The 21,005-nt window shown below is 45.8% G+C and overlaps 1 protein-coding gene and 1 pseudogene across 1 annotated transcript in view; both read left to right on the top strand.

Moving 5' to 3' along the window:
- LOC141144760 (endogenous retrovirus group 3 member 1 Env polyprotein-like) overlaps nucleotides 1-3,809 on the top strand; it is a 101,179-nt pseudogene extending 97,370 nt beyond the window's left edge.
- The window catches only part of SLC9A3 (solute carrier family 9 member A3), a gene marked incomplete in the record, with an annotated part of 668,605 nt that overhangs the window by 111,413 nt on the left and 536,187 nt on the right, over nucleotides 1-21,005 (top strand).

Here is a 21,005-nt window from a genome sequence, read left to right as displayed (position 1 = left end):
TATGCTGTGTGAAAATCCCCGTATCCACTTAGAGACTGTAAACACTTTAAACCCAGCCACTCTGCTCCCCACCTCACAGGAACCCCTAACTCATGACAGTCTCCGGGTAATGGATATGCAAGCCGACCAGACTTGAAAGACAGCCCCTTGGAAAATCCAAACGTTGCGTACTTTACTGACGGAAGCAGTTTTGTAAAAGATGTTTATCCCCAGATATAGGCCCAGACAATGGCCCTGACTTTGTCCACAAGTGCCTCCAGGAATTAGCAACAGCACTTAAGATTACTTGGAAACTACACAATGCATATAGGCCCCAAAGCTCTGGAAAAGTTGAACGAATGAACCGCACGCTCAAGTCACAACTGGCCAAGCTCTGTCAGGAAACCCGAATGAAATGGACCTTGATGTTGCCCATTGCTTTACTGAGAATTCGGAGTACCCCAACAAAGAGGACAAATCTGTCTCTTTTTGAGGTACTGTATGGTAGGCCCCCACCCATCATTAGAGGGATAAGAGGAGACTTGCATCAGATAGGAGGGGTAGCTAACTGTTAACTGATACAGAAACTTGGGGAAAGTATGCAGTGTTGTATAACATGGGGAAATGGGTTCAAGAGAAACTTCCCATAAGCTTGTCGAACCCAGTACACCCCTTTAAACCAGGAGATACAGTGTGGGTAAAGGAGTGGAACATAACCCCACTAGGGCCAAAATGGAGAGGTCCTTACACTGTTCTGCTATCTACCCCAACAGCCATTAGGGTAGCTGAGGTGACACCCTGGATACACCACTCCAGGGTAAAGCGAGCTGCTGACCTCACAGACTCCGGGCACAGTACATTAGACCCCTAAGATCCTTTGAGACTGAGATTGACCAGAGAAATCAGAAGGAAGAACTCCAGCCCTGTGTTCAGCACACCCCTGGAAGCTGCTGAATTTACGCACGGCAGAAGATAGACAGACTGCAGCCCTGCGGCCAACACACTCCTGGAAGCTGCTGGCTCAACGCACGGCGGAAGATAAAGGATATCTACTAAGCTCTGCTCCAACCACAGCCCGGACGCTGGTTGGTCTACGCACAAGCTGAAGCTTGAGGATATTCATCGGTGTAATGTTTACTAAAACCGTTATAATGAGACTGTTGATAGTCATAATAGTGATACTGACCGGGTTAAAAGAGGGGGAGAGTAATTCATGTGACCCTTGTATAAAGACTACCAGAGTAGGATCCGTAACTACCAAGATGTTACTGTGGCACTCCCATTATCAATGCAAGGGTACAGACACTGGTACCTGCATACATAATGGGACTACCTATTCAATGTGCTCTGTGGAAGATCAGATAACCTGCTATGATCCCACTTATGCATCTTACAAAACCTGGCTAACCGTCCGGAGCTTTAGTTCCACCGGGAAGCTTATAAACCGTACACTGATCACTGACCCCAGCACTGCAGCAAGCCTAATTTTTGATGCGTGTGCTGCGATCAATCTCAACCCCTTCCCAAGAGGAGGGTGTGGGGGATTGGAATGGGAGAGAGAGTATTTGAGAAATGATAGGTACATCTGTTCAGGGAAACTGGGACCTAGCTGTGCAAATGAGGAATGGAACTACTGCCCCACCTGGGGGTGTGCTGCTTGGGGAACATGGGGAATGAAAAATCAGGATGCAATCCTACAATCCTTAGCTAGTTCATCCAGCTGCACAGTGGGAAGTTGCACCCCTGTGAATTTTACCATACATGACCCTGTCCGGTTTTTAGCACAATGGGGAAATAAGTTTGGAGTTCATATTTATGGTAAAGGATCAGACCCCGGTACAATTGTGTATGTCTCACTAGAAACTGAACTAACAAAGAGTGTTAATCATCAGCTATTTCATTCCCTTTATGAAGAACTGGCCACTGGTATGGAGATGCCTCCTAGCACAAAGAACCTGTTCATTGAACTGGCAGAAAGTGTGGCTGACAATTTACAAGTGACAGATTGCTATGTGTGCGGAGGAACTACCATGGGAGACCAATGGCCTTGGGAAGCCAGGGAAAAAGATTATGATGTGCCATTCAGTGCCACCTCTGAGCAGCCTCCTGAACGAATAAGGTCAGAATGGCACCTGAAAACATCAATAATTGGGAAATATTGTATAGCCAGGTCGGGTCCCCAGTATAGAACACATGTAGGAGAAATGGCCTGTTTAGGACAACAGTTTTATAACAACACTTCTAAAAGTACATCCTGGTGGAGTGATACAAACATACCCGTGCCTGACCCACACCCCTTTACCAATTTCACTCATCTAAAAGGGCTATGGAAAAATCTCACCAAAGAATCTAACTGGAAGGCTCCAGAAAACTTGTATTGGATTTGTGGGAACAAAGCCTATTCAGAGCTCCCTCAAGACTGGTCAGGAGCCTGTGTCTTAGGTACCTTAAAACCCTCATTTTTCCTTCTTCCACTGGGGAATAGGGAAGAATTGGGAGTCCCGGTGTACACAGGTCCAAAGAGGAAGCGGAGATCATCTAGCTTGAAGATAGGAAACTGGAAAGAAAATGAATGGCCCCCAGAACGTATTGTCCAGTATTATGGTCCAGCTACATGGGCCGAAGATGGTAGTTACGTTATAGAACACCAATTTATATGCTTAATCGAATTATAAGGTTACAGGCTGTACTAGAAATAATTACTAACGAAACTGCTACTGCCTTAAATTTGCTTGCTAAACAAGGAACTAATTTACGTGCTCATGTGTATCAGAATAGACTTGCCTTAGACTATCTGTTAGCTACTGAGGGTGGTGTCTGTGGAAAATTTAATCTGAGTAATTGTTGCTTAGAAGTGGACAACACAGGAAAAGTAGTTGAAGAAATCACTGGTAGAGTGAAAAAGTTAGCTCATGTGCCGGTCCAAACATGGGATGGTTTCAACGCTGGTAACTGGTTCGGGGATTGGGGTTTCCCCAGTGTATATGGGGTGAAGGCTATATTGGGGATCGTTGTAGTAATACTTGTAGCATGTCTGCTGTTACCCTGTCTGATTCCTCTCGGGACTAGAATGATCCAGAGTTTCATTGAGGCCACCGTAGAAAGAAAGGCTGCGACCCATATTATGGCTATGTGGAAATATCAGCCATTAACTCCCCAAGACTAAATAAAAATCTCAGTAACGTTGGGTTCTGATCCATTAGAAAGCAGAACGGTATGGTATTTAATGATGCTTAATCTCGCTCATATTAATCGCTATGATTATGATCAAAGGGGGGAATGAAGTAGGAACGGGGGTCAGTTTATATGGCCATGGTTATGTGTGCAGTAAGGCTGATTTAGAATTTCAGCTAAGAAGCCATTCTTGTATATATTATGCTAAGAACAGTTTATGAGGTCTGTAAAATATGTTACAGGCTGTGGTTAAAGACACTGAATTCACCCTTTCACCCCCCCTTAACACAGACACTTGGGTTTAGCACACTGACGTACACTTTCCTATAAGTTAGCAAATGTCAAGCTGATTAGTAAGTAAGATAAGGAAACCGCAAAGGCAAGAATCTGCAAACTGCAAGAGTACAAAAGGAATTTGCTTTGCTAACTGCTTTGCAACCATAAGAGTAGGTTAACTGCTTACAAAGGATAAGAGGTTAAAAAAATGTCTTATAACGGAAATGTATTGTCTGTACGCTTGTGACGTAATGTAATGGAAGTTATATGTACAACTGAATTTGTCTGTATGGGCACTTCTTGGCGTGATAGACACGAGTCGGGCCAGGAGTGTCCATTCTTGCTAGCGAAGAATGGAATAAAAATCTCGCATACCAGAAGTTCATTGTCCAGCAGCAGTCATTACCAATATCCTACCTACCTTACCTGCTACCTCACTCTGGCACACCTAGCAAACAGTGTACTTGCAAACACAGTAAAACAGACACAGATGTAGTGAACAGGAAGTTTGTTTACTGGGAGACTTTCCGCAATCAAACAGTCATCTATTAACTCAATAGTCAAGAATGGCAAACTGTATTATTTAATAGTGTTAATCAAACCCAAAATGCAAACTTCAAAATAACACAGTCAAACAACTTAAATAGGTCTAGAGTGGCCTTTGCACTCAGGCATAAAGGGGAACTGATTCCCTCAAATCCTGAAATCACAGACCCAGGCAATTGAATGTGAGGCAATAGGCCACAAATGCAATTTATCACTTTAACATTTAACGTGAGAGTTTCCCTTTATAAAGGTAGTCACTGGGATTACTAAATTACTGATACTGAAGGAGTAACAGAATGGGTCCTCACAATGGAGATATCCAGGATCTTCAGCTAGCCTGGCGTTGGTGCACTTGGTGTCCTGTTGAGCAGGATAAACAAAGGGGTACTTAAAAGTATCCTGGTAGGCAAAAGATGAGATGTAGGATGCTAGCAGTATTCTTATAGGCAAAGTGGAATGTAATGACTGTTCAGCAGGGTGCAAGTGTTCCTACAAATGTGGGCACTGGGGAGGCAATGTTGCCTGACTACCGTGTCTTTAAAGATGGGCAAACGCCCACTCACCCATTCTGCGACCAAAGGATCAAGCGACCAGGTCCCCAAAAAAAACAGACTGGCCACCTTGTAACCAGATTGGCCCACGCCCTCAGGAACACCTGGAGACATAGCCAGGATCAACACACTGACCTCTGGAACTGTGACTGGATGGATCCCCTCCATGGGTAACAGCAGTCCCTCAGATCACGTCTCTGTCTCTTTCACTCCCTCAGGACACAAAATGGAGACTTTTAGTTTCCTGTCAGCAAAGCCTGCTGGGATTTGTATTTCTCCCTGTATACCAGTCAATGGGGCCGAAAGCCTGTGTACATTCAGTCATCTGTGTTAATGTACATGCAGCCCATCTGTGTTCATGTAAGTCTTTGGCTGCAATACCCACTACGTTCGAATTGATTCAAAAACAAATAAATGAAACAAATTCTGAAAATGAATTAACCACTTGCCGCCCGCCCTATTACAGAATGACGGCGGCAAAGTGGTTTGATATTCCTGATCGGACGTCATATGACGTGATCAGGAATATCGAGCCGCTGCGCGCCCCCAGGGGCGCGCATCGCAGCGATCGTTGTTGCGGGGTGTCAGTCTGACACCCCACAACACTGATCTAGGTAAAGAGTCTCCGACGGAGACTCTTTACCACGTGATCAGCCATGACCAATCACGGCTGATCACGATGTAAATAGGAAGAGCCGGTGATCGGCTTTTCCTCACTCGCGTCTGACAGACGCGAGTAGAGGAGAGCCGATCGGCTGCTCTCCTGACAGGGGGGTCTGTGCTGATTGTTTATCAGCACAGCCCCCCCTCGGATCCTACCCAGGACCACCAGGGAAGCCGCCCAGGACCACCAGGGAAGTGATCCACACTGGACCGCCAGGTATGCCCCTAGACCACCAGGGAAATGCCACTGTGTGCCCAGGCAGCTGCCAATCTGTGCCCAGGCAGCTGCCAGTCAGTGCCCACTTCAATGCCTACCACTGCCAGTGCCACCAGGGATGCCCATCAGTGCCTCATATCAGTGCCCATCAGTGCCGCCTATCAGTGCTGCCTATCAGCGCCACCATAGCAGTGCCCAGCAGTGCCGCCTTTCATTGCCCATCAGTGTCGCCCATCAGTGCCAACCAGTGCCACCCATGAGTGCCCATCAGTACCGCCTATCAATGCCCATCAGTGCTGCATATCAGTGCCACCCATCAGCGCCGCATATCAGTGCCCATCGTCAGTACCCGTCAGTGCCTGCTCATTGGTGCCACCTCATCGGTGCCGCAGTATCAGTGCCTGTCAGTACCGCCTTATCAGTGCCCATCAGTGAAAGAGAAAACTTACTTATTTACAATTTTTTTTAACAGAAACAAAAGCAAAACTTTTATTTTTTTCAAAATTTTCGGTCTTTTTTTATTTGTTTAGCAAAAAATAAAAACCGCAGAGGTGATCAAATACCACCAAAAGAAAGGTCTATTTGTGGGAACAAAATGATAAAAACTTAGTTTGGGTACAGTGTAGCATGACCGCGCAATTGTCATTCAAACTGCGACAGCACTGAAAGCTGAAAATTGGTCTGGGCAGGAAGGTGTATAAGTGCCCTGTATTGAAGTGGTTAAACATATGAAACAAATTTAACTAAACAAATTTATGTAAATAACGAATCAAAACAAAATTATTTTTTTCGTTCTGCACATGTCTAGTATATATGTTCCTTATACATGTTTGCTATTTGCACACAAGCGTTCAATTTGTTCCCTGTATATTTGATAGTGAACTGATCACAACTTTCATGCTGTTTAACCACTTGTCTACAGGGCACTTACACCCCCTTCCTGCCCAGGCCATTTTTCAGCTTTCAGCGCTGTCGCACTTTGAATGACAATTGCACAGTCATGTACCCAGATGAAATTTTTATCATTTTCCTCACAAAAAAAGAGCTTTTTTTGGTGGCATTTAATCACTGCTGGGTTTTTTATTTTTTACAAAAAAAAAAAAAGACCAAAAAATGTTGAAAAATACATTTTTACTTAGTTTCTGTCAGTAAATTTTGTAACTAGGTAATTTTTCTCCTTCCCTGATGTGCGCTGATGAGGCAGCACTGATGGGCACTGATAGACTGAACTGGTGGGCATTGATGGGGTGGCACACATGGGCACTGATGAGGCGCCACTTATGGGCACTGATTAGGTGGCACTGATGAAGAGGCACTAATATGCCGCACTTATGGGAACTGATAGGTGGCACTGATGGACACTAATAGGTGGCACTGGTGGGCACTAATAGGCGGTGCTGATAGGCAGTACTTAAAGGGGAATGATTGACAGCAGTGATGGGCGACACTGATAGGTGACACTGATAGCCAGAACTGACTGGCATCGCTAATGGGCACTGATTGGTGGCATTGGTGGGCACTGATTGCTGGCCCTGGTGGGCACTGATTGGTGACACTGGTGCAATATTTTAATCATGGCACGGATGATCAGTGCCCTGATTACTTGTGTAGATGTCCCCCTGCGTGGAGATGCCGCTGATCGGCTCTCCTCGCCACACACTCTGTCAGTGTGAGGCGAGGAATTCTGATTACCGGCATCTCCATGTTTACATGTGACATGGCTCTTTACAGAGATTGTGCCATGTCCTAGCAACGCACTGCAGCTGCGATCGAGACGCTGCCCTCCCCCGCGAGAGCAGCCCGTTTTGGGACGCCCTCATATGACGGCGTCCCAGAACGAGAGCCGCACCGCCGTCCGATTTGACAGTGGGCATGCGGCAACTGGTTAATAGGAATATTTGGTTTGTGTCGAGGTAAACATAATGTGTATTTATTATTTTAATCATATTTTTATTAGCGCTGCACTGTTTATAGTATTATATTGATAATTTAGTATCACAAATTTTGTGCTGGCTGCTGTTAGTTATTTTGACCTGAGCATAGTGATTTTTTTAAAAAATTGGGGTTTGTTAAATGAAAAATTGGTCTGGTAGCAAAATAGTTAAATAATTGCTTTATATACCAAAGTAAACATGACAAGACAAAACTGAAGAAAAAAAAAAAAAAAACAGGTGTCTATAAAGTCTAATTTCCATCATTCTGGTTTATCTGCAATACCATGTGTTAGTCAACTCACATCAGCTCAAGAAAAACACCCTGGTCGCCAGCATTGTTATTTTTGTGTGATGTTAATATTGACTTTATCACTGCCATTGTAAGAGTTCCTTAGCTTTATCTTCCAACTTATTTATTTTATGCTTTGTATTCAAATGTAGAAACCTGAAAAGGAGAGGAAAGGAAGTAGGGGTGTTGGGCAGAGAGATGGGAAGATGTGTAATGAGCGGAGGTGGAAATAGCATAGTTGCCAACTGTCCCAGATTTCCCGGGACTTACACTCCATTCACAAATTTTTTGTGTCCCAGGAAATGTCCCGAAAAATCCGGTTTTTGATTTTTGCTAGAGGTCTGCGGCCGGCGGAGACATTGTCTCCGCCGGCCGCCATCTTGAAGAAGCTTGAAGACGGCTGGGGGGGGGGCTAGACGGAGCTCCTCCGACGCCGCCCACCCTCCGCCCCGCCTCACTCCGCCCACCCTCCGCCCCGCTCCGCCCCACCTCACTCCGCCTTCCCCCACCCCGCTGCCAGGGAAAGGGGCAGGGGTTTTGCCATGCATGCGGTATTCGAAAAGACCGGCGGACACCTCTGAGGTAGCGGAGGGGGGGCGCACGCCGCTGTGGGAATTTGTAAGGGGAGCTCCACTGGGGGACACCTGATGTGAGGGGGGCTCCACTGGGGGACACCTGATGTGAGGGGGGGCTCCACTGGGGGACACCTGATGTGAGGGGGGGCTCCACTGGGGGACACCTGATGTGAGGGGGGGCTCCACTGGGGGACACCTGATGTGAGGGGGGGCTCCACTGGGGGACACCTGATGTGAGGGGGGGCTCCACTGGGGGACACCTGATGTGAGGGGGGGCTCCGCCGGGGACACCTGATGTGAGGGGGGCTCCGCCGGGGACACCTGATGTGAGGGGGGGGCTCCGCCGGGGACACCTGATGTGAGGGGGGCTCCGCCGGGGACACCTGATGTGAGGGGGGGCTCCGCCGGGGACACCTGATGTGAGGGGGGGGCTCCGCCGGGGACACCTGATGTGAGGGGGGGGCTCCGCCGGGGACACCTGATGTGAGGGGGGCTCCGCCGGGGACACCTGATGTGAGGGGGAGCTCCGCCAGGGACACCTGATGCGAGGGGGGGCTCTGCCGGGGACACCTGATGCGAGGGGGGGCTCTGCCGGGGGCAGGCGACGTGGCTAGTGACACGCTCAGGGCTCCCACTGATTCTGCATTATGGTGAGTTGAATGATTTCATTTTATATTACAATGTAATAATAGAAATACTGCACTTCAATCATCCTGACACCATAACAATCATGGTGCTGGGATGATTGAAGTGCTAACACCAGGTGTTTGGAGTATCTTTATCTGCTGATTGTTAAACTTTCTAGAATACACATATTTTTATTGTGTAGGATCTGGGGCTGCTGTCCCGTCATTTCCCTCTCCCCCTTTCCCCCTCTCCCCCTTTCCCTCTCCCCCTTTCCCTCTCCCCCTTTCCCTCTCCCCCTTTCCCCCTCTCCCCCTTTCCCTCTCCCCCTTTCCCTCTCCCCCTTTCCCTCTCCATCCCTCATTCATCTCAGACTCTAACCACACCCTCTTGAGCCACGCTCATTTAAGCCACGCCCACTATGACGCGTAAACCACGCCCACTTTTTGCCGCGGCGCGCTTCGCGCGCCGCACTTGTGGTTTTGTTTACTGAGCCACGCCTACAAACAAATGCCCCCGCCCCCTAATTATTGTACGGCTCCGCCTACAGCCACAAAAGTGTCCCGCATTTTTTTTTTACAATGTTGGCAACTACGAAATAGGAAGGGATAAAAGGGAGGGAGTGAGAAAGGTGGGATGGGGAAAAAGAGGAGGAAAAAAATAAACAAAAAAATTGTGTGGTTTTTGCTTGTTTGATCGCATTAACAGATGCAAACCAGTGCTCTGGGGTTGGGAGGGTTGACTTATTCCCACATGGCAGGTACACACCTTGGCAGCATTCAGGAGATTTATCTAAAGTGATTTTTTTTACTAATTTCTCATGAAAATGGATGTGTCATGTAGTAGAATGTTGCTGAGTTGTTCTCAGTATCGCATCATGGGCTTTACACTTCCCAAAGTAACTGGTGAAATTTAAAAGGGGTTTTGTATCAACATGTGAGGAGTTTATATGTGCCTACTTGATATTTACAAACGATCAATGATTTATGAGCAGAGAGCAAAATATGCTCTGAGCCCTAGGTTAGAGATTTTCCTCACTTGTACTCCCACCTTTTAAGGTAGATCAAGTTCTTTTGCGCACCTGTGGTGGTGAGCGATTAGAATAGGATTGTTAGTGTCAGGTCTAGGCATCATTTTTCAAATAATTGTTTTCATATAGGAGCAAAGCTGGTGTCTTCTCAAAAATCATTGTTTAGGCCAGAGTGGGAGATTGTTTTTAAGTTTCCTGAATATTCCTTGTAATTTGATGGTCAGAATTATAAATTGTATTTCCACTTTTTCATTCAAATTTAAGAAGCCACCACTATAAGTTATCTGTCCTGTATAGGACACCAGGGATGGGTCCTGGATGGTAGATATGTTTTCCCTTTATTTGGGTTATGGTCCCTTTAAGGGAAATGACTGGAAAGCTGAAAATTGTATCAGATACTTACCGTAATTTTCCTACAAAAAGTGTAGCTGCTTACTTTTAATAATCGAACACTCACCTGTCCCACGGTCCAGCGACGCGGGCGAACGAAGCCCACTCCTCTCCCCACAGCTGTGCGCTTTAAATGGCCGGGCAACATGTCCCAGAAGATTGCAGGCTCGCTTCTCTCCCCCTCTTCTGCAGCGCCGGCATTGTAACTGTGGGCGCCCAGCTGTGGCTTCACAGCCGGGCACACGCTGTGCGCTGTGAATGGCCGGGCAATCTTCTGTGACCTGTGACATGTCCCAGAAGATTTCAGGAGGAAGGGGGGAGAGATGAACTTCATTCCGGTGCCACAGAGCCCTGGGAGGAAGTGGGAGCTGGATGCCTCTAAAAAGAGGGTATCCGCTCCCCCCCAAAAAAATGACATGCCAAATGTGGCATGTCAGGGGGTCACCATCACTTGAATTGAAAGTACCATTTTGGAACTCCACTTTAAATTCAACACCAGTCTTCTTAGTAAGGGACACCGAGGATAATAAAAGCCTGTAAATCTCTCTAAGGGGGGACTTGGAATCATTCCTCACTGCAGTCATATAATATTGATTTAATCAGAAAGGACATCTACCTCCTGAGCGGAATGCGCTATTCTGGTCAGGATGAAGAAGTGTTCTGGAGGGCGATGTCTGAAGAACCGTAAGTAACAGAGTTTAACTGTAGAAGGAACCCATGGATCCCAAAAAATGGGCTTTACCATCTGTGTGCACAATCAGCCCCCCTGGCCCCCCACCACACTACCCTAGGGGTGGGGGCTCTCCAGTCAACAAGACTCCTGTAGGGGATGAAGGGATTGAAAAGGACCATAGCTGTGCATCCTTCAAAAAGGTGACCTTGCACACCCTTCTATTTGTTCTTGAAGTTTTCCTTTCTGGAAAAATGATCTTGAGTCCTGGAATGTAGAGTAGACCAAACTAGCAGAGAGAACTCACCAGAGCCTTGACTTTCTATGAGGAGGAAGGCCAGACTAACCACCGATTGCTCTTGGAATAGTGCTCAGCGTTTGGGAAGTACATTAGTGACTTTTGATTGTGACCAGTAAAGAGTGTTTGACATTTCAAGGTTGTGTGCAGCTTATGAGCTGGGGGTTCAGTAGCAGGTACACACGCTCCTTGGGGTGAGAAAACTTGTAGGCACAGATACCAGTCCAGTGGGGTAGTGGCACACAGTGCAGTGTTTATTGGTACTATTTACAAATCTATTTACAGGTGCTGTACAAAGATCCAGAAAACAAACAAGGCAAAACTTCAGCACAAAATCCTAGCCGTATGCCGGCAGTAACTACACAAACTGAAGTCCTTCCTGTCAGGCTACCACAAGCCTAATGCTTGTCATTCTCTGCATACACAGTTTGTTTTTACCAACTATAGCAGCTCTCTCACACAGGACCTGTCTGTTCCCCAGATATGAGAGCACTGGCTGGCTGTCTCAGGTGAGTATGAATTGACCCAGGGGAGAGGATCAAGAGCCGAACTGGACCATGGATCAGAGATCCCTGAATGTACATGAGGAGCCTGGGAGATGTGTAAACCCAGAACAGGAATTTTCCCGGATCTCCCTGGGACCCTCTGCTACATGCTCTGTGACACTTCAACACTGTTATATGGCAATCAAGAGCCAGTTGCGAGAACCATCCATCTGCACAGCAAACTAAGGACATCCAAGGTTGAGCAGCGGTGAGTCTCTTGGAATAGTCACAACTTCTGGTCAGAGGGAAAACTTTTCATCATACAAGCACTTACGACCATCCTTCCTGAGGACGGGTTTGTTGACCAAGGACTGGGCTCTTTATTGTCACTGAATGCAGCACTGCCTTAGGGGAACATTGATAACAACAAATGCTACTTCATCCACAAAATCCACTGAGCACTTAAGCTCACCAAAAGCACTAATAATCTGCTCTTTTAATTCATGGGTGATGATGACCTTGAGACTCTGGGTCCCAACTGTATTGCACTTGCCACAAAGTCCTGCAATCACTGGCTTACAAGTGCCCCCTTCCCCTCAACATGAATCTCTCAGATATTGGTCAAGGTTCATAGGCGAGGGGCGTGACCGGATGTGGGAGTGTGAGGAGTGAGGGGACGTGTGTGAACTCTCTCCCTACTCCTCTCCTGTGGAATATGGTTCGTAGTACCTAGTGACAGGGGCGGCAGTGGATACTGATGCTTGGCTGGGGCCACCAGTCTCCTTGCTCAGAACGTGGAGAGGCTAGGCTGCAGCCGTGCAGTCGTGCATTCCAGAGTGACGCCGGGTGTTCCTGAGTGAAGTCACGCGAGATTCCGGGCAAGTATCGCGAGTACAGCGAAAAGACGAGCAAGAAGTACAGGACGGAACAGCACAGAATAAACACTGGAGTGGTAGCCTGCCTGGTGGGTGTTTTTTAAAAAGAAATAAACACGTAGAAGAAACTAGGAGACGAGCGGACTGCTGAGGAGGAAATGGGGGACATACTAGGCATAGCCAAGAGCTAGCCCAGATCAAGTATCCTCAGTACCCCACTAGAAAGTGGCTATGACGAGGAGAGGAACAACCTCACCAGGAGAATGAGGGGACACAATCACTGCGATCCTCAAAAGACAAGGGAAATCAGACGGCAGCAGCGGCTAAGCTGGAGCGGTTTGCCCATACCCCAGTTCAGACACCAACAAAAGGAGGACAGCAGGCACAAGCAAAAGCACTGCGGAGAGCACCATCAGACAGAAAGAGCCACGGACAATTAACAGCAGCACCAGCAGCATCAGGGACAAAAACTGTAAGTAGCGAGAGCTTGGGGACTACTGAACAAAAACTTGAGGTAATCCCTGAACATGGCCCCTCTCCTGAGGGAGAGCCGACACTAAAAGATGTGTTACAAGCTGTTAATGCATGTAAGCTCTCACTGGGGGAACTATGTGACCAACTGAAGGGTTGGATGAATTATCACTGGTAAGGCATGATTTGCAAAAGACAGTTGAAAGAACAACAGCTTTGGAAGGGAGGATAAACCAAGTAGAGGATGACTTGCACCCGCTAAAACAGGAGGTTAAAATTATGAGAGAACAAATGGGTATATACGCGTCAAAAATGGATGAAATGGAGAACAGGCTTCACAGGGACAATGTGAGGTTGGTAGGGCTCCCCGAAAGGAGTGAGGGACCCAATCCCATAGAATTCCTGGAAAACTGGTTCATTGAAATATTTGGAAAAGAGACTTTTTCACCTAAAAGGGACTCTATGTACTAAATAAAGGAATTGTCAAAAACTGTCTCTTGTCATTTTTAAAATTTTTGACACTTTTTTTGTGAAATGGTAGGGGTACTTTTGTACCCCCTTACCATTTCACACAGGGGGAGGGCCGGGATCTAGGTGTCCCCTTGTTAAAGGGGGCTTCCAGATTCCGATAACCCCCCTGCCCGCAGACCCCCACAACCACCGGGCAAGGGTTGTGGGGATGAGGCCCTTGTCCCCATCAACATGGTATAGATTTTGAGGGGAACTCCACGCCATTTTTTTTTTTTTTTAAATTTTGGCCGGGGTTCCCCTTACCAACCGGCCCATAGCCGAATGACGGCTGCAGGGCGGTTGGATAACTCTAGAGAACGTACTATGACGTCCTCCCAGAATTCCCCTCTCGCGCGCCCCCTGGGGCGCGCACCCGAACACATCCGTGACCCCGGCGCATCACGGATCCCGGTAAATGGCCGCTGATCGCGGCCGTTTACCATGTGATCGCGCCGTCAAATGACGGCGCGATCACATGTAAACAGACCGGCGTCATCTGATGACGCCGGTTCCTCTCCTCCCCTCCTGTGTACCGATCGGTACACAGTGAGCGGGGAGGGGGATGGATGGATGTCTGCAGCGCTGTGGGCTGTATGTGTAGTGCCCACAGCGCTGCACAGAGACATCCAGCCATACATCCGTCCATGCTCAGCCATCCCTCACTACTATGCAATGCTGTGCAATACTCTGCAATACCCCCACAATACTCTGCAATGCTGTGCAATACTCTGCAATACCCCCACAATACTCTGCAATGCTGTGCAATACTCTGCAATGCCCCCACAATACTCTGCAATGCTGTGCAATACTCTGCAATGTCCCCACAATACTCTGCAATGCTGTGCAATACTCTGCAATGCTGTGCAATACTCTGCAATACCCCCACAATACTCTGCAATGCTGTGCAATACTCTGCAATACCCCCACAATACTCTGCAATGCTGTGCAATACTCTGCAATGCTGTGCAATACTCTGCAATGCCCGCACAATACTCTGCAATGCCCGCACAATACTCTGCCATGCCCCCGCCATACTCTGCCATGCCCCCGCCATACTCTGCCATGCCCCCGCCATACTCTGCCATGCCCCCGCCATACTCTGCCATGCCCCCGCCATACCCCGCCATACTCCGCCATACCCCGCCATACTCCGCCATACCCCGCCATACCCCGCCATACTCCGCAATACCCCGCCATACTCCGCCATGCTGAGCCATGCTCAGCTGTACTCGCCCTCTGTATGTGGCCAGGCTGTGGAAGTCTCACACATGTGGTATCGCCGTACTCAGGAGGAGCAGGAGAATCTATTTTGGGGTGTCATTTTTGGTATGTACATGTTATGTGGTAGAAATATTGTATAAATGGACAACTTTGTGTTAAAAAAAAAAAAACGTTTTAACCACTTCCCGCCCGCCGGCCGTCATACAACGTCCTTGACTTTGTGCGGGGATATCTGAATGATGGGTGCAGCTACAGGCATCATTCAGATATCAGCTTTTTCAGCCGGCGATTCCCTACACCATGAGAATGATCATAGCAGCTGTTCCACTGCTTGATCGTTCTTACGGGAGGCGAGAGGGGATGTCCCCCCCTCCCACGCATCTACCGACTCACCGCTACGATCGAAGCCAGGATCGTTTTTTTTTTTTTTTTTTTTTAATTTCAGGCTTCCCAGCCTAGAGGTGAGATGTGGGGTCTTATTGACCCCATATCTCACTGTAAAGAGGACCTGTCATGCCATATTCCTATTACAAGGATGTTTATATTCCTTGTAATTGGAATAAAAGTGGTCAAAAATTTTTTTTTTTTGGAAAAAAGCATCAAACTAAAATAAAGTAAAATGAACAATAAAAAAAAAAAAAAAAAAAAATTTTAAAGCGCCCCTGTCCCTGTGTGCTCGCATGCAGAAGCAAACGCATACGTAAGTCCCGCCCACATATGAAAACGGTGTTCAAACCACACATGTGAGGTATCACTGCGATCGGTAGAGCGAGAGCAATAATTTTGGCCCTAGACCTCCTCTGTAACTCAAAACATGTAACCAGTAAAAAATTTTAAAGCGTCGCCTATGGGGATTTTTGAGTAGCAAAGTTTGGCACCATTCCAATTTTGAAAGGTGACATGTTGGGTATCTATTTACTCAGCGTAACTTCATCTTTCACATTATGCAAAAACATTAGGCTAACTTTGCTGTTTTGGTTTTTGTAAAGCACAAAACAGTTTTTTTTCCAAAAAAAACGCATTTAAAAAATTGCTGCGCAAATACCGTGCGAGATAAAAAGTTGCAACGACCGCCATTGTATTCTCTAGGGTCTTTGCTAAAAAAAACATATATAATGTTTTGGGGTTCTATGTAATTTTCTAGCTAATAAATGATGATTTTTACATGTAGGAGAGAAATGTCAGAATTGGCCTGGATGCTCCAGAACGCCTGAAGGTGCTCCCCTGCATGTTGGGCCTCTGTATGTGGCCACGCTGTGTAAAAGTCTCACACATATGGTATCACCGTACTCGGGAGTAATAGCAGAATGTGTTTTGGGGTGTAATTTGTGGTATGCATATGCGGTGTGTGAGAAATAACCTGCTAATATGACAATTTTGTGGGAAAAAAAAAAAGTAAAAAAAAAACCTTGATTTTGCAAAGAATTGTGGGAAAAAATGACAACTTCAAAAAACTCACCATGCATCTTTCTAAATACCTTGGAATGTCTTCTTTCCAAAAAGGGGTCATTTGGGGGGTATTTGTACTTTTCTGGAATGTTAGGGTCTCAAGAAATTAGATAGGCCGTCAGCACTTCAGGTGTGATCAATTTTCAGATATTCGCACCATAGCTTTTGGACTCTATAACTTTCACAAAGACCAAATAATATCCACCGATTTGGGTTAATTTTACCAAAGATATGTAGCGGTATAAATTTTGGCCAAAATATATGAAAAAAAATTACTAATTTGCAAAATATTATAACAGAAATGAAGAAAAATGTATTTTTTTACAGATTTTTCGGTCTTTTTTCTTTTACGGCGCAAAAAATAAAGAACCCAGCGGTGATTAAATACCACCAAAAGAAAGCTCCATTTGTGTGAAAAAAAGGACAAAAATTTCATATAGATACAGTGTTGCATGACTGAGTAATTGTCATTCAAAATGTGAGAGCACCAAAAGCTGAAAATTGGTCTGGTTAGGAAGGGGGTTTAAGTGCCCAGTGGTCAAGTGGTTAATATCCATACCAGACCTCAAGGGCCTGGTATGGAATTTAGGGGGACCCCCGTTTTTATCCATGAACTTTTATGTGTATTGTCGGACCAGCAATTCATTAATAGCCGCGAGTAGTTTTAAATGACTTTTTTTCCTTTGAAATGTCATTTTGCTTTCAGACTGTTCTAAACACGGGAAACATGCACCCCTTTACAGGCATACTATAGATGCCCCCCCAGGTACGAAATTTAAAGGAATATTACACTTTTATTGTTTCACTTAGCATTATTAAAATCACTGCTCCTGAAAAAACGGACGTTTTTAAAACTTTTTTTTGCATTGATCCATGTCCCCTGGGGCAGGACCCAGGTCCCCCAAACACTTTTTTATGACAATAACTTGCATATAAGCCTTTAAAATTAGCACTTTTGATTATTCATGTTCGTGTCCCATAGACTTTAACGGTGTTTGAACGAAATTTTTGCCTGTTCGCATGTTCTGGTGCAAACCGAACAGGTGGGTGTTCGGCTCATCCCTATCCACCACCAGGAGGATATCCCAGGCCACTATTGTTGAAATTTCTTAATTATAACGATAAAGTAATCCGGCTGCGGAATGCTAGAGAGGTGGGGAACATCCTCTATAATGGAGAGAAGATCTCGATGTATCCAGACTTCTCACCCGACCTGCAGAAGTGCAGGGCCGAGTTTATGGAGATTAAACGCAGCCTACAAAAATTTACAGTTATAGATGCGTTGCTCTATCCAGCGCGATTACAAGTAGTGGCGCTAGGGGGAACCCAGTTTTTTGACTCTCCAGCTGGAGTGGCATTATGGTTGGAAGATAACAAGGAGAAGCTGCAGGCAAACTGAGAAGAAGAGGAGGGAGGAGGGAAGGGGGAAGGAAGAAGAAAGGGGAAACATATAGACAACTGGACTGAATTTGTAGTTCACTGGAAAGATTAACAAGTTTGATAAGGGAAGGAGTAGGGAGACGCACATAAGAGGAAAACCAAAAAAGTTTGTGTTTATACACTTTTTGATAATTTGGGGGGCAGATGGGAGGGATGGGATGGGGAGGAAAAAAATAGGAAAGTATGTTTTACTGGAATGGTATGAGAAGTATGTGTTGTATGAGTTGGTCACAAAAAAAGCCCCTAGAGCAAGCCAAGATGGGGGGGGGGGATGGGGAGGTGGGGAGAATGGGGTGGATGGGGGGGGGGGGGGGGGAGTCATGAGAGAGAGTTAGGGAAGAGTAAAGTCACAGTTCACTTATCAGTTGGGGAGAAATGTAGAATGGGCGTAAGCTTGATAACAAAGCAAATACTAGAGGGCTTCACAGAAATGGGGATTATATTTATAGCACAACACATGTCACAAGGAAACAAGGGTATTAAGACACAAAGATCAATTAAATATCACATGGATTTGTTTTTGTTTCTTTTCTTTTGCCTTTTTCTTTTTTCCCTTTTTTATTATGCAGTCCAAAATACTTAACATAGGCTCCTGGAATGTCCGAGGGATGGACAATCTGGATAAGAGATCTGCAGTTTTTTCTATGTTGGAAATGTATGGAGTAGGGCTGGTCTGCCTGCAGGAGACACATCTGACAAAGCTCACCATGTCACAGTTACGAAATAGGAAGTTTCAATGTCAATACCATTCGGTATACTCCTCTTACTCTAAGAGGGTGAGTATAATGGTGAGAAATGGAGTAGTTTTCTCCTAAAGGCAGATCAGCATAGATGAAATGGGCTGTATATTTTCCTCCATTGTTTAATGGAGAATAAGATGTATGTTCTGGCAAATGTTTATATTCCCCTGCCTTTTAAATTAGAAGTTATGTATAGACTAATGGAATTCATGGTGGATAAGAGGTCTACTCCGGTTATTAGAAGTGAGGGATTTGAATGAGGTCCTGGATAAAAGAATAGACAGGTTTCCACTGGGGGTACAGTAGCCGATAACGTAGCCGAGGGCTGGTTGTATCAATTTCTAGAAGAAGCAGGGCTGTTTGATATGTGGAGAGTGCGGAACCCAGATGCTCAGCATTATTCTTGTTTCTCAAGCTCCTACTCCACACTCTCCAGAATTGATATGGCCCTGGGAAATGGGGAAGCATTATAGCTGGTAAAAAATATAGTATACCTACCAAAGGGGGTGTCGGATCATTCACCGCTGGTGTTATCGATGAACTTGGGGGGGGAAAGATCCCCAGGGGTATGGAAAATAAGCCTATTTTAGTTAGAACTAATGGGGAGACCAGATGAGGTGCTTAATTAAAATATGAGTTTGTGGAGTTTAACGAAGGTGCGGCATCAACGGGGGTGTTGTGGGATACCTTGAAGGCATTTCTTAGGGGCATACTGATCCAGCAGGTGGTTAAAATTAAGGAGAAATCAAGGTGTAGTGATCGAGTATAATAGTGGGTATGATAATTAATATTTAGGTATTATTATAATGATGATGTAAGTACTCTTCCGCAGCAACCCAATTCTTCCAGAGAGATGCACTTTATTGACTTCCAACACAGAACAAAGTCCAAAGTCCACAGATGACAAAGAAATCCGACAGAGGAAATATAATTCAGAGACCCATATTATTCAGTCTTCCCATATAATTCAGTCTTCCCAGCCATGCACAGACAAGCCTCCCTCATACACAGACAAGCCTCACTTACAACTATAGACTGAATGCCGTGTTATATTCACCAGGCATTGAATGGCTGAGCAATTTGATTGGCCGTTTCAATTTAGGACTTTGATAAGCTTTAGTCTATCAAACAGACAACAACTCCCAGCTGTGAACAGCTGTAGTCATAAACCGCCCCAATTTGCACTCCCGCATATCAACATCAACAAGTCCTTAGATATGTGTAATTAGATTAGGTTAACAGATACCACCTGAATACCCTTTGAGATGTTCAAATAGACTTGCATAAGATTAACACATCAAAGAGTCTTCAGCTGTTAAAATTCAGTTGGACAAATCAACCATTCTGTCATTGTCATTCTGGCCTGGTCAACATTGACTGCATGTGTACATACACACAACAATGTCCCACATAAATCGGTGAACATATTACAACATATACAACACAAGGGAGTGGGAGGAAAGTACTAGGAAGGAGGTGATAAAGGCAGAAAATCAATATGTGGAGGACCCAACCCCGGAGAAGCAAAGATTCTGGTTAAATAAACAGGATTATAGAATAGCAGATATAAGTAAAGCGGAGAATAGGCAACTTTTTCAGAAGCAATGTTCTTTTGGAGAAGGGAAAGCGTGGGTCGAATGTTGGCTCATCTGGTGAAAACCAATTCCTCCCCCTCAGCTAAACAGGCGATTAGGACGGCAAAAGGAGAGATTTCTTCTCATATGTCAGAGATTATAGACACATTTGGAGAATACTATAAAAATGTGTATAAATTGCAGAGGACAGATGAGGAGGGAGAAATGGATATATTTCTTAAGAGCATGGAGATACCGGCCCTCACAGAAGGGGATAGAGAGAGTATGGAGGCCCCAATAACTCTTGAGGAATTACAACAGGCAGTAGCTGGGATGGCCAACCAAAAATCTCCTGGCCCAGATGGACTCCCGGTGGAGATATATATAAATATTACAGAGAAGTACTGCTCCCGGAGCTACTTAAGGTGCTGAACTGGGTGGTGGCAGAGGGGAAACTGCCTAACTCAATGTCGGAGGCAACTATAATAGTGTTGCATAAAGAGGGGAAGGACCCGCTGGATACATCTTCGTATAGACCAATATCCCTGCTGTGTTCTGATGTTAAAATATTGGCAAAGGTGCTAGCAGCTAGGCAGAATAAAATCATCCAAAAACTTATACATCCAGACCAAATGGGGTTTATTTCTAGTAGATCCACTAGTATGAATATCAGAAGGGCACACCTGAACCTGCAGACCCCGACAGAAAATATGGGATTGAGAGCTGTTTTGTCCCTATATGTAATTTAGGCTTTTGATAGTTTGGAGTGGGGCTATGTCTGGTGGGTTCTGGAGGAATTTGAGTTGGACCTTCTTTTATTGGGTGGATAAAAACACTGTATAATGACCCAAGTGCTAAAGTTAGAATTAACAATGAATACTCGGTAAAGATTTAACTGGAAAGGGGGATGAGGCGGGGTGCCCATTGTCGCCCCTGCTTTTCGCCGTTGCAATGGAGCCATTGGCGATAGCAATTAGTTCATGTTCAGGTATGAAAGGATTTCAAAGGAAGACGGGGGAGGAAA

Source organism: Aquarana catesbeiana, linkage group LG05 (genome assembly GCF_042186555.1).
Source record: "Aquarana catesbeiana isolate 2022-GZ linkage group LG05, ASM4218655v1, whole genome shotgun sequence".
NCBI classification, from domain to species: domain Eukaryota; kingdom Metazoa; phylum Chordata; class Amphibia; order Anura; family Ranidae; genus Aquarana; species Aquarana catesbeiana.
This window is presented reverse-complemented; position numbering and strand designations above follow the sequence as displayed.